This window comes from Candoia aspera, chromosome 1, assembly GCF_035149785.1.
Source record: "Candoia aspera isolate rCanAsp1 chromosome 1, rCanAsp1.hap2, whole genome shotgun sequence".
In the NCBI taxonomy this organism is placed as follows: domain Eukaryota; kingdom Metazoa; phylum Chordata; class Lepidosauria; order Squamata; family Boidae; genus Candoia; species Candoia aspera.
The window spans coordinates 314,263,641-314,278,259 of NC_086153.1; the positions used below are offsets into that span (position 1 = coordinate 314,263,641).

Below are 14,619 nucleotides of genomic sequence, written 5' to 3' on the forward strand. Positions count from 1 at the left end.
TAGTTTCATCTCATACTCCCTGCCATTAAATGTTGTCTTTGATCTTATATGTAAGACTTAATTTTATCTATCACCACAAACCTTTTAAGATTAAATTCTTTTTGGTACTTTCTTGCATTGGGGAGTTTTATCTCCCTAGACAGTTGATAAAATGAAGTGTGCAAGGTATATCTGCTCCAGGTACAGGCTGTTTAATGTATCTGCCTGAAATATGAATTTGGTTTTGCCCTTTTCTTGACAAGAAAAAAACATGATGAATCCTTGAGCAGGTTGCGGCTCTGGTGCTAATCTGTAACAGTTTAACGACGGTTCCACCAGTGACGGTAGCAAAGATAAGACTTAAAGGACGGCCGAGCAGATTAAAAATCAGGAAAGCAAATCGTCTAAGCGGAGGCTGTTACATAAGTGGCCTATAACTGCAGCTTTTCTCCTCAGGAGTGGTGAAAATCTTTACTGCATGCTGCAACAAAATACTTTTGTGGCAAAGTAGGATAAAAGCTGTTGCATCATAAATAGGGTAGCACAAGGGCTTGCCTGTAAAGGAAGAGAAGGCTCACACCTGTGTAAAGGCAAGGCCAGCTGAATTAGAAGTGGGAGGAAGAGCCCACTCAGCCTGTTAACACCTCAACTAATGCTACATGTTCTTCCTTGGAGCACCTTGCACTTGAGGATGGAATCTGATTACTGAGATGGAATCGATTGCAGAAGTGGAGTATAGGGATCCTGGGTGTGTCATCCTTTAGCACTTAACACAATGTTTGTTTTATTTGGAAAAAAATAAAGGACAAATAGGGAAATGGAAGTATGAATGGGGCATACTTCATACTCCATGATATTAGACCATTTGCTCCCACAGCTGCTTTGTTTTTGTTTAGGACACCTTTAGCTAACTTTCCAAAACTCAAAGTAGCTTTCTGTGAATGGAAAGTTTACCACATATTTGGGCTTTTGAGCCCATTTCAAAATTGGAGATACTCTCATGGGTAGCACTACAAATAGATTGCCGGGGGAGGGGGGGCGCTAAGAAAAGTCTCCCTTGAGTTGAGCTTAGCTCTTAGCAACTACTTTCTTGGCAGTGAGGCAGAAATTATTTGTCTTTGTTATGTTCTGGGATTCTTTTACTTCCTGGTCTAGCCAACAACTTGGATTTCAGGTTGTTTCCCATCCAAGTATTAACCAAGACTGACCCTTCACAGCTTCCAAGGTCAGGTCATTTATGTACTACCAAATGACAAATTGTAAATAACAGCAAAATATCCATTTCCAAGGGAAAAAGAGGTGTGCTTCAAAAACAGAAAAAGAAAAAAAAGGCAACATCCACTCCTAAACACATACACAAAAATGGGCAAGAAAATATTCAACACAATCAACTGGGCAATATGACATGAAAGTTAAAATATTTTAACACTTGATGTGACAGAGGTACTAATGTCCCTAAAACTGGTGAAAGCCGCGATAGTCCTGTAGGTAGTTCCTAGGAAAAAAAGGCTTGTGTGGAACAGAGGTTGCTAAGACATTGCAGCCCAATTCAAGTCCATCTCAGCCGTGGAAACATACTGGTGACTTTAGGCTGGTCACTCTCTCAGCCCACCCAAAGTTGTAGTTGTGGAGGTAAATGAATGTGATCCCATCTAAGCTACCTTGAATGAAGAAAAGGCAAAATACAATTTTACTAAATAAAAAGTACAGTATTGCAAGTTTTCCCAGCACACTTGTCTACTGCTATCATTTAATTTTCATATTCTCTTGTTACGCCATAAGTTCACCAGGAAACAGATAGAAAGGTATGTGGATTGGTATTATACATTCAGGATGTTTCTTTTCTCAGATAATCTTGCATAGAAAGTGTAATGGTTCCTTCCACTGAGATGTTTCTTGGGCTTCAGCCCAATCAGTTCTGTAGTATTAGGTACCCCTCAGACCTTGGCTGCATTGTGAACTTACACTGTGAACTGATCTTCCAAGAAGTTGGAAGCACCAGCTAATCACACATCATATCCTGCTTTTCCTACAAGAAGAATATAAATGCTTTTTTTAGGCGATCTTCCATCTAGGCAACCTGCTTGGTTTCCTGTAAGAAGTGTATTACATACCTTTAGGTCATTCACCCAACTGGAACACAGACTAGTTGTATACACTTCCCACCTGCTGTAGTCTAGCCAAATCTTTATGTATCATCTTTGAGAAATCCAGGAGAGTGGGTGAATTGCTAGATAAGTTGGAAGAAGGCAAACTTCATCTTCAAAAAGGGGGGAAATGTATTTATTTATTTAATTGATTGATTGATTGATTTGTCCCCGCCCATCTCCTCCCATCACGGGAAATATTTTTAGGGAACTACAGACCAATCGTTCTGACACTGACACCTGGGAAGATGCTAGTGCATATCATAAAAAATCAACTGTAAGCATCTTGAAAATTACCAGATATCACCATGAATTTGTCAAGTATAAGTTTTAACGGATGAATCTTATCTCTCTCAATTAGGTAACCACCTTAATAAAGTGTAGGAATGCTGTAACTTAATATCTTGACTTCTGCAGTTTTTTTATACAGTACTTCATAATATTTTGATTAGCAAGCTAATTATATATCAGCTAGATGGCAGAAGGTGATAAACAGCTGGCCTGAAAATCATACTCAAAGTGTGCTCATCAATAGTTCAATAGTTAAACTACATTAACCAAAGGGTAATGAAATGTCTGCAAGAAAACAAGCTCAGAAAGCACCAGGAACCAAACAGCCCAACCCTGAGCAACATGTTCTTTTTTGTTGAAACTGCTTTCCAAATCAAAGGAAGCAATTATTCAATTTTACTTTGCATTGATCAGCCCCCGCCTTGAGTACTGTGTCCAGTTCTAGACATCACATTTTAAGAACAGTTCAGACAAAGTGGAACATGTTCAGAAAAGGCAATGAGGACAATCAAGGGACTGGAAAGCATGTTCTGTGAAGAGAGCTTTTAAAAATTGGGAATGTTTAACCTTGAGAGGAAAAGACTGAGGGGGTATCTGATAGCCCTCTTCAGATACCTGAAAGGATGTCACACAGAACAAGGTCGAGACCTAATCTCTAACATTCCAGAGTGCAGGACATGGTACAGTGGACTTAAGTTACCGGAAGGCAGACTCTAATTGAATTGGTTTGGCATGGGGGAGGGGACTTCCTAGCAACACAGTTTGACTATGGAGCCAATTATTCAGAGAAGTGGTGGGCTCCCTTTCAGTGTACATTTTCTTACAGAGGTTAAAAGGCCGTATGTCAGGGATGTTTGAAGCTGGATTCTTGCACTGAACAGGGATAGGACTCGGTGGCCTAAATGGCCCCTTAGCAAGTTTATGATCGTGTGCCAGATGCAAGAAATGAAACTCCCAAATCACTGAATTAGTAAAAGGCAAAGTCAAAAGGTTGTAAGAAGGAGTAATGCAGTGTGGGTTAATTTATTGCAATACAAATGTGGCTACTTTGAAAGACCTTGGTGCATAAGCTAAATTCTGCCTTGAAAATTTGTCCCTCTTATAGTCAGTGCGCTAATAGAAAGTGTGCCAATTTCTTTCCTTTTTTTACCTCAAATTAAAGATTAAGAACCCTATTTAAAAAGATCAAAAATAATTTTTTAAAGAAAAATCTAAAAGATATACTGAATACATCCTTCTGCAGAAAGGGAAGTATTCATTTCATTTTGGAGGCATCCTGATTTCCCAGCCAGATAGTTTGTTATCTTTGGACTTCCTGCCAGTGAGGGAAAAAAGGCCTAGCTGTTTTCTAAACTGTGCCTTTGATTCAATCAAGTTCAGTATCCAGGTATCTGTTTGGTATGGGTTTGTGATGAAATGGCCTTCAAAGAAATATCGTTCAAGCTGAGATTTCTGGAAAGGACGATGGCCAGAGGATGGCCAGTAACTTTAAAAGGAGATTAGACCAAGTGACAGAGATTAAGATTCCTGTTGGCTACAAGTCGTATTATCTCTATATCAGAGGTAATGTGTCTCTTGACACTGGCTGCAGATCACTACTATTATTAATACTTAATTCCAACATTAGTTATCATGGTAATGTGGGAATAATATTTAAACAAAATTATTTTTAAAATTCAATTAGTTATATGTAACCATCCAGATAAATATTAAGAACTTCATCATAGTAAGAAGCAGATCATCTTGAAGGAAGTACAGTTATACTAAGAAATGGTGGGATACTCAGAATAAAAACAAAAGAGGAATGAAAGGCATTCTGATAGGTTAGTGCAGAAGGCCACATCCCATTATCACATCAGAGACTTGCAAACAGTCAAAACCATCAGTCAATTCTTCAGGCCTTTGCATCTCCTCAGGCGTAGCTTCTCTCTTCCAAGCTTGGGTTGCCACATATTCATGTAGGTATAATTCAGATACCTATAATTTACAATACTTCTCAACAATTCTGAAAGTAAATTTCCTAGCTTTATGGCATCACCAGTAATGCCCACAGTAATTTTATCGTTTTACTATTAACATCCCCAAATATTTCACACCAAAGAATCTGAACATTTCTAAGCAAATGATTTCTCACTTCTTGAGAAAATCCCCAGAAGATCATTTGAGCCTAGTGCATACTTGCAAATAATCAAAAGCAGGCTATTTAGTAAGCACCTTATTAAGGCTTTTCTGGAGCAGCTTCTTTCTTCCTAACCAAGGCTGGGTTAGCTGGAATCTCCCCAGACCAGTCAGCCCATCCTAAAATGTGACCTCCCACTAGTGCTGCAGGAAAGGAAAAAGGTTGAATCTTGCCTCATCCAATGCTATCTGTTGCAGATGTCCTGGATTATATGCCTGAGGCTAATACAAGCTATGACAGTAATGAGGGTCACACGGGAAACATAAGCAAAAGGGTGCAACTGCCCCCCTGTCCTGCTGTTGAATTTCTACTTTGTCACTCTGAAAGAAGAAAATGTTGGACTTGCAGTTTCCCTAACTGAAAGGGTTCTGCCTGGTACAGGTGGTTAAGTTGACAATCTCTGTTCTTGCATGGGGAAATTTGCCCTCCCTTTATCTGGAGTCTGGATAGGGCAAAATAGGAGCAGGAATGCACTGTTTCTTTTTCAAAAGCCACCTCTATTTTCAGGCTTCCAAAAGACCCTGTAAATAATGGTCATTTTAATAAATCACATTAAAGACACTGGACACTGCTGCTTGAAGGAGTGCAGCCACATCTTTTTTCAGACCTATACAAACACCTGAAAAGAAATAAAGTTGTTTTAAAAAAGGGTTTATTTGCACTTACGTGTGCTCCAAATAGCCTCTTCTGAATCATTTTCAAAGCCTACACAGCCCTGCTGAACATTAGATTCTGAGTCTTTGATCTTCCTGAAAGCAAGAGCATTTGCAAACCAAAATGAAATTGGTAAAGGGTCCCACTTTTGCCCTGACAAACTTTAGTGTCCCTGTTTGATCTGAAGAAAAACTAAACAGCATTGCCTGCTCAATAGAGCTGCTCTTTGACTATAAATTGCCTTTGGATGTATTATGGCTCAAAGGTTTTTAAAGCTGGCATAAGCTTTTAAAGTCCCCAGGAAGTTTCAGCAGGGCAGGTCAAGTCATATGTATAATTTATAACAGGCTTTCAGGTGACCTGTTGGCTGGGGAATTTTGGGAGATGAAGGCCACACATCTTAAAGTTGCCAAGTTTGCAAAACACTGGCTTCCAGGGCCTTTCTCCTTCCCTTGCTTTCTTCCTCTTTTATTACATTGAAGCCACCAAATGATTGACCTTGGAAGCCTTAAAAGTAAGAGCCCAATTACCAAGTTCTACAGGAAAGCAATCTGGGCTTCATGTTATTCTGCTGGGCTGCCTTCTTTCCTTAATCTGCTCTAAAGGTATGGGGTGGCAAAATGCCATTCCTCACACAAGTCTCCACATGCCTCCTTTAATGCAAAGTGTCTCTTTTGTCCTTCCTGCCTGCAAGGAATTTCTCCAGCCTCCAAGCCAGTGCTTGGCATGTAACCAAGGCTGTGACATCCTGTTCTCTGCAGCTTGATCTGAAGGCACATGACAGTGTCACTGTGCTGCTCAAATGAGGCTTGCCTGAACCTGTGAACTGCCAGGATGAAAGCTGCTTACAGAAGAACTGTGGCTAATAATCAGGAATAGCATCTTTAGCTCAAAACTGAACATGTGGAGTTCAGCCAAACTTTTTATTTCCCCTCACTTCTTCCCCAGAATGCTAAATATATGTTGTCTGGAGAATTCTGGAAGTTGAAATCCACACATCTCGAAGTTGCCAAGTTTGAAAAATAGTGGTCTAGTAGCTTCTGGTGGTGAGGATGGCCCTTTGAAACGCCTTCCCTAATGAAATAACATGGCTGTCAGTGTGAATTTTAAAGAAAGTATTGTATTGCTTCTATTATTATTATGCTGTGTGGTTTAAATTTACCTTAAAGCATTTTTTGTAGATCAGAATTGTCAGGGCAATATGCCTTTAAAAAATTTTTTTTAAAAAATCTGTTAATCTTTTAATCATCGGGAAAGAAGAAAGGAAAGGAAATGGAGACTTGCGGTACAGTTTTTCATCAACTGGCAGGCTTGTTGGATGGATAAATAGATAGGCCCCAAACAAAACAAAACCCAACATTCCTGTTTTGCAGACAAGAAACTATTTTATCAGAGAGAGTGCACATAGTTTGCATGCAAAGTGCTCTGTGTTCAATCCTTAGGATCTCTGGTTAAAAGGATCAGGTAGAAACTGAGGGAAAAAGACTCTTGCTGGGAATTCCAGAGAGTCTAATTTTTAAAGCATCTATAAGATGGTTGCAGGATCTGGGCTTGTGCAGTGCTTCCCAAACAGGACCATCAATGCAGAAAATAGCTTGTCTGGCACAGAGTATTCTGTGAGTTGGATGTATATTTTGTGAATTAGTTTTTGTATTTTGTATTTTGTGAATTAGTTTTTCAGAATATGGCTTGCTTGTCCCAAATATATAACTTTCTTTAATTTTTCCAGAGCTTCCTGGCAGTCAAGTTAGTTAAATGACTATGAGTACTGGGATTTGGGGAGAATAATTTTAATTTTCTACTTGCTGCCTAGAACAAAGCCAAGAATACAAAAGAGAGCTTCCATTTCCTGAAAATAAGCAAAACAAAGGTGGCTGAGGAGGATGAATTTATGGCAGCAAAACTGCCCAAACCAATGCTCTTTTAGAAGTATGGTACAGGATGAACATTTGATGAAAATATTGGAAGGGAAACAACCAGCTCTAGCATTAGCAAAAAACAACAACAAACCCTTCCCTGAAATTCAAGACCATTTCTGGAGCACCAAGAGTAGAATATCTCCATGCTTGTAATAGAGATCCCTTCACATCTTCTATTTGCACAGTTGAATAGGGTAGCCTACAAAATCCTGCACTCTCCTAGGGACCTCAGGATTATGGCCTATTATCTACAAGCTCTAGTAATGAAAGTCAAGGAGCACAGTGAAAAAATGTGACTAAAATTTAGTAATGACAATAGCTAGAGCAACTAGCCTTAGAGTTAACAATAAAGTTACTGAGGAGGTAGGATGCTTCTGTCTTTTAAAATCATCTGTCAATGATAAAGGAACCAGCAATCAAGAAATATGCTTCAGACTAGCACTTGGTGGAGTAGCAAAGAAGACCTGGGAAAAGATATTCAGATGCCAGAATATGTCTCTACCTACAAAGATCAGAGTTGTGCAAACCATGGTATTCCCCGTGACATTCTATGGAAGTGAAAGTTGGAATTTAAAGGAATAGGATAGGAAGAGTATTGACACTTTTGAACTTTGATGTTGGAGAAGACTCCTGAGAATACTGTGGACAGCCAAGAAAGCAAACCAACCATCGTCAAACCAACCAACCCAGAGTTCTCACTCGAGACACACATGACCAGGCTCAAATTATCTTACTTTAGACACATTATGTAAAGATCTAGCTCCCGAGAGAAGGCTGTAATGCTGGGAAGGGTGGAAGGAAATTGAAAAAGGGGACAACCAGTAGCAAGGTGGATGGACTCAGTTACAGTGGGTACACAGTTGGAAGACTTGAAGTACCAGGTTAGAGGCAGATTGTCATGGAGAAAATCTCTCAACCCAGAATTCTCACTTGAGGGACAAATGAACAGGCTCAAATTATCATATTTTGAACACATTACGTGAAGACCTACTTCTGTGGAGAAATCCATAATGCTGGGAAGGTGAAAAGAAAGAAAAAGAATGATCAACAACAATGGGTGCACCTGAAGGATCAGGTTGGGGACAGATTGTCCTGGAGAAAACCTATCTATGTGGTCACTAAGAGTCAACACTAATTTTATGACATATAATCGGTCAAAAGAGGCAGGCTAATCAATGCTTTTTTTAATGAAATATTTCTGTTTCCTCTTTGTACCCAGCCTACAAATGATATGCAAAGTTCAAACAATGCCATTACGTCGTATGATGATAAGATCTTTGCCTATCTGTCACTTGCATTAAAGTGAACTTTGCCTCTCTGTTGAGTAAACTACTCAGGTGAGTTTTTTATTTGCATATAACCCTTTGTACATCGTAAAGCAAATGACAGATCTTCAGTTTTCTTTTAAACTTAACCAAGCCAAAGCTAAGCAAATGTATTGCTCTTACTGTATTTGCCTTAGTCTATAGCAACCTTGATGCTTTAACCTTCATATAATATTCCTAAGGTCTTGTAGTTTTCTTGGTCCCCTATCTCTTAAGCTTATGCTTAGTAACCTTTTTTAAAAATACTGATTAGTCACCTAATAGCACTTTCTGATGAGACTATGCCCAGAAGAATATTAGTCTGATTCACCATTGTTTTAAGGTTCTCAGATAATTCTGGGTGTTTTTGCACAACAAGACAGGTTGTCGTAAAGATAATTTTTGGAGCTTTCAGGGAAATTGGCAATATTTAAAGAACATTTACAAAACAAAATCCATTCATTCTTAGCTTTTATGATGCATCCCTCCCCTTAAGTTTTATCTGTTGTTAGCACATAGGAGCTTTTACAAATTTGTTCCTTCTGTTATATATTAAGATAGCTTCATGCAATTTAGAATCAAAGCAGGAATATATTTCAAATATAGTTCATTAAATGAGAGTTGACACCTTTTATTTATTTGATACATTTTATAATTCTGTCCATCCCACACTTCTTGGTTCTGTATTAAATTATTATGTAAAGTCAAACTTTAATTTGTGGTATTCATTATATGCAGTAGTTCACCACCTAGGCTAAAGCAAGTTTCACTCCAGATGACCTTTAAAAAATGTTGAGCCAGAGCAATAGTATTCTCTGACTCTACACTGTGAATCCCTGAATAGGAATGCCTGTAATATGAAGACAACTGTCATTGGTGTGTGATTTCATATAGTTTCTAAAAAGCAATGTTGAGTGTACAGAGCTCATGTTGGGAAAGCTGGCAAAAGTAGTGGGGAGAGGTATCTGTTCAGCCACCAGGCCTCCAACTGCACGGATCAACTCCATGCAACTGGAGGACTGATGGCTAAAGATTGAGCCCCCCCACCCCCCTTCTTTGTCACCCTTATTCATTCTGACAGCTGATTCTGAGGCTACCAGAGCTGGGAGAGATGTCAAGAGAAGCAGGAAGAGCCACCATTTCTCAGAGCTGTCCTCCACCACCACTTTTCTTGTGACATCTTCCAAATCTAGCAATCTGGGGATCAGTTGCTAAGTTTGGGAGCAGTGGCTGGAAAAGTGGGGAAGAGATTACTCTTTGCTCACCAGTTAAACTAGCTCATGGGTATGTTCTATAGGATCAGAGACTGTCAGATACAGAGGAACTGTTCAGTTTCAAAGAACTGGACTCTCTCATTGCCAAGAGCAGCATGGTCCTGTGAAACAATGCCCACTTAATGTGATTACCATATGACAGCTGACGTATGCAGATATCTCCATCCTCAAGTGTGCAGTTATTGTACTGTCCTCTCAAGCATTCTGGCAAGGCAAAGTACTACTAGTGCTGTAACTCAGTGTTAAATCATCTGCTTTTCATTAAAAAGGTTGTAGGTTCAATTTCAGGCTTCTCTAGCACTAGGAAAGATATGTCTCTGATACCCTGGAGAAATATTGTCCATTAACAAAGAACAGCCTTCTCCAACACTGGTGTCCTCCATACATCTGGACCACAATCCCAGAATTGTCCACAGCCTCCATTCTGGATGGGAAATTCTGGGAATTGAAGTCCACACATCAGACGGGGCCTGGATTGGGAAAGGCCTGCATATACAATAATGAGTCTAGATCAACAAATATAAAGCTATGAATCTCTGTCTGGAGGCGAGGGAGAATCCTTCAAGAAATGTATAAACATATTCTTAACCATCCACTAAGGGCCTTCATCGATAACTCCGTAACATCCAGCTGAACATCTTGCCTATCTGTATAGTCTGGATAATGTCAGCATATTTTTCTCTGCAGTTTGGAAGAATTAATTTTCTCCTTACATAAATTTGCCATAACCTACAACAAGTTACTTTATTTCTTCCAGGTTCTAAAGGTGTTTAATCACAAATTGTCAGCTGCTACTGCAGCATGCTAAATTAAAAGATTAATCTTTGTTCCCTGGATAGTGGAGGACAGAAAAATCAGTTCTGTGTATTTTCAAATTTAGGACTCTGTTTGCAGGCAGAAACATTGCTTATGAAGGAACGAAGAAGGAAGGTCTATCTCTCAGTTCAGTGGCCTGAGCCACTAGGAAAGCTGTACCGGAAAGCAACGCTTAGATCCTGGTTGTGAGAATTAGAAACAGGATATTCAGGTGAGATCTGCAGCTCACATATTCTGCTGTTAATTTCCATCCCATTCCATTATATGATAAACACAGTCCAGACCTAGGTCATTAATTTTTTTCCCATATATTTCAAGATATGGAGGTAGAGGCTGCGAATAGGTATGCATTTTGTTAGGGAACAGAGCTCTAAAAATAATGTGTGAAATGTGGTGGAGGAGGTGATGGCTTTGGACTAACAATCATACCTGTGCTGAAGGTTACAGAGTTTCTTAGCTTTAAAAAAAAAAGTCATAAGCACTTTGGAACTGCTTATGATATACTAGATGAAAATCCATCTGATTCAGCTTTTGTTGCCAGTCATAACAAAACAAATTATGCTCACGAGACACTAGCAAGCTACATTTGTTGTTTATTCATTTAGTCGCTTCCGACTCTTCGTGACTTCATGGACCAGCCCACGCCAGAGTTTCCTGTCGGTCGTCAACACCCCCAGCTCCCCCAGGGACAAGTCCGTCACCTCTAGAATATCATCCATCCACCTTGCCCTTGGTTGGCCCCTCTTCCTTTTGCCCTCCACTCTCCCTAGCATCAGCATCTTCTCCAGGGTGTCCTGTCTTCTCATTATGTGGCCAAAGTATTTCAGTTTTGCCTTTCATATCATTCCCTCAAGTGAGCAGTCTGGCTTGATTTTCTGGAGGATGGACTGGTTTGATCTTCTTGCAGTTCAAGGCACTCTCAGAATTTTCCTCCGACACCACAGTTCAAAAGCATCCATCTTCCTTCTCTCAGCCTTCCTTATGGTCCAGCTCTCGCAGCCATATGTTACTACGGGGAACACCATTGCTTTAACTATGCGGACCTTTGTTGTCAGTGTGATGTCTCTGCTCTTAACTATTTTATCGAGATTTGTCATTGCTCTTCTTCCAAGGATTAAGCGTCTTCTGATTTCCTGACTGCAGTCAGCATCTGCAGTAATCTTCACACCTAGAAATACAAAGTCTTTCACTGCTTCTACATTTTCTCCCTCTATTTGCCAGTTATCAATCAAGCTGGTTGCCATAATCTTGAGTTTTTTGAGGTTTAGCTGCAAGCCAGCTTTTGCACTTTCTTCTTTCACCTTCATCATAAGGCTCCTCAGTTCCTCTTCGCTTTCAGCCATCAAAGTGGTATCATCTGCCTATCTGAGATTGTTAATGTTTCTTCCAGCAATTTTAACTCCAGCCTTGGATTCCTCAAGCCCAGCACGTCGCATGATGTGTTCTGCGTTCAAGTTGAATAGGTAGGGTGAGAGTATACAGCCCTGCCGTACTCCTTTCCCAATCTTAAACCAGTCTGTTGTTCCATGGTCTGTTCTTACTGTTGCTACTTGGTCATTATACAGATTCTTCAGGAGGCATACAAGATGACTTGGTATCCCCATACCACTAAGAACTTGCCACAATTTGTTATGGTCCACACAGTCAAAGGCTTTAGAATAGTCAATAAAACAGAAATAGATGTTTTTCTGAAACTCCCTGGCTTATTCCATTATTCAGCGGATATTGGCAATTTGGTCCCTAGTTCCTCTGCCTTTTCTAAACCCAGCTTGTGCATCTGGCAATTCTCGCTCCATGAATTGCTGAAGTCTACCTTGCAGGATCTTGAGCATTACCTTACTGGCATGTGAAATGAGTGCCACTGTTCGATAGTTTGAACATTCTTTAGTGTTTCCCTTTTTTGGTATGGGGATATAAGTTGATTTTTTCCAGTCTGATGGCCATTCTTGTGTTTTCCAAATTTGCTGGCATATAGCATGCATTACCTTGACAGCATCATCTTGCAAGATTTTGAACAGTTCAGCTGGGATGCCGTCGTCTCCTGCTGCCTTGTTATTAGCAATGCTTCTTAAGGCCCATTCAACCTCACTCTTCAGGATGTCTGGCTCTAGCTCACTGACCACACCGTCAAAGCTATCCTCAATATTGTTATCTTTCCTATACAGGTCTTCTGTACATTCTTGCCACCTTTTCTTGAGCTCTTCTTCTTCTGTTAGGTCCTTGCCATCTTTGTTTTTGATCATACCCATTTTTGCCTGGAATTTACCTCCAATGTTTCTAATTTTCTGGAAGAGGTCTCTTGTCCTTCCTATTCTATTGTCTTCCTCCACTTCCGCGCATTGCTTGTTTAAAAATAATTCCTTATCTCTTCTGGCTAACCTCTGGAATTTTGCATTTAATTGGGCATATCTCCCCCTATCACTGTTGCCTTTTGCTCTCCTTCTTTCTTGGGCTACTTCTAGTGTCTCAGCAGACAGCCATTTTGCCTTCTTGGTTTTCTCTTTCTTTGGGATGTATTTTGCTGCCACCTCCTGAACAACGTTGCAAACTTCTGTCCAGAGTTCTTCCGGGACCCTATCTACTAAGTCCAGTCCCTTAAATCTATTCTTCACCTCCACTGTGTATTCCTTAGGAATATTAGTGAGCTCATATCTAGCTGATCTGTGGGTCTTCCCTAATCTCTTTAGTCTGATCCTAAATTGTGCAAGAAGTTCGTGATCTGAACTACAGTCAGCTCCAGGTCTTGTTTTTACCGACTGTATAGATGTCCGCCACCTTTGGCTGCAAAGGATGTAGTCAATCTGATTTCGGTGTTGTCCATCTGGTGAAGTCCATGTATAAAGCCATCTCTTAGGTTATTGGAAGAGAGTGTTTGTTATGCAGAGTGAGTTGTCTTGGCAAAATTCTATCAGCCTATGTCCTGCTTCGTTTTGTTCTCCCAGGCCATGCTTACCTGTAATTCCAGGTGTCATTTGACTGCCCACCTTAGCATTCTAGTCTCCCGTGATGAAAATAACATCTCTTTTAGGCGTGTTGTCCAGTAGGTGCTGCAGATCCTCATAGAACTGCTCTACTTCAGCTTCTTCAGCATCTGTGGTTGGGGCTACATAAACTTATATAAATCGGCATGAATGTGTCCAAAATTTGATAATCTAAGCCTGGTAATTTGTGCCTCGAGTGAGATCTCTGGGTTGACTTGCCCAATAATCCACTTGTTTTCTTGGCTGTCCATAATATTTGCTTCCATAGAAATCCATTGCCCACATGATTCTGATCTTTGTAGGTATAGGCACATTCTGGCATCTGTATACCTTTTCCAAGATTTTCATTGCTACCCCAGTCTGTGCTGTATTTCTTGACTGCTGGTTCCTTTAATATTGATAGTTGATCCTAAAAGGCAGAACTGTGTTGAGCTTTCCCATGTTCATGCTGCTTACATTCCATGTTCCCACTGTAATTCTGTCTTTTCAGCTTCAGATTTTCTTCTCCTGTATGGCAACATCAGCAACTTGACATCCTGAAGACTTTAATCTAGCCATGTTATAAACACTGTTAGTACTCCAAAAGATCATCAGCTCTTCCTCAGTAGCATGTTGAATGCCATCTGACCTGAGGGACCCTATATTGGGGTGGGGTGGCTGCTTTCCTGTCGGGTTACGTATTTCCATTACTTGTCTCCCCCACTCCTGCTGCTCGTTCCATTTCCATTCTGGCTTTTTCTTCATTGTTTTGCAGTTTCTGCTGGAAGCAATGAGGGAAATGTGTTTGTCTTGCCTGAGTGTGTTTTTTCTGTTTGCTGGAGTAGTTTGCATGACAGAAAATAATTGTGGAATCAATTCATTTTATAAATGGGGTGCATTATTTTACAGACAATTCATTTAACTACTATTTATTAATTCAATTACAGTAATACAAATGTATTTTTTGCCCTGGCCTGTTCTTTTATGGAGCAGGGCTTCTGGCAGAAATACTATATGTATATGTGTATGTGTATACACACACACATATAGACCCACACATATTATAAGTGTGTCTTACACAGAAATATAAACCCAC

At 40.0% G+C, this 14,619-nt stretch overlaps 1 long non-coding RNA gene across 1 annotated transcript; it reads left to right on the top strand.

Annotated features, from left to right (window-relative positions):
- Positions 1 to 8,004: 8,004 nt before the first annotated feature.
- LOC134490642 (uncharacterized) lies at positions 8,005 to 14,330 on the top strand. The gene is made up of 2 exons (XR_010067227.1): positions 8,005 to 8,506; positions 14,035 to 14,330. It is a non-coding gene; the product is annotated as an uncharacterized LOC134490642 (long non-coding RNA).
- The last annotated feature ends 289 nt before the right edge of the window (positions 14,331 to 14,619 follow it).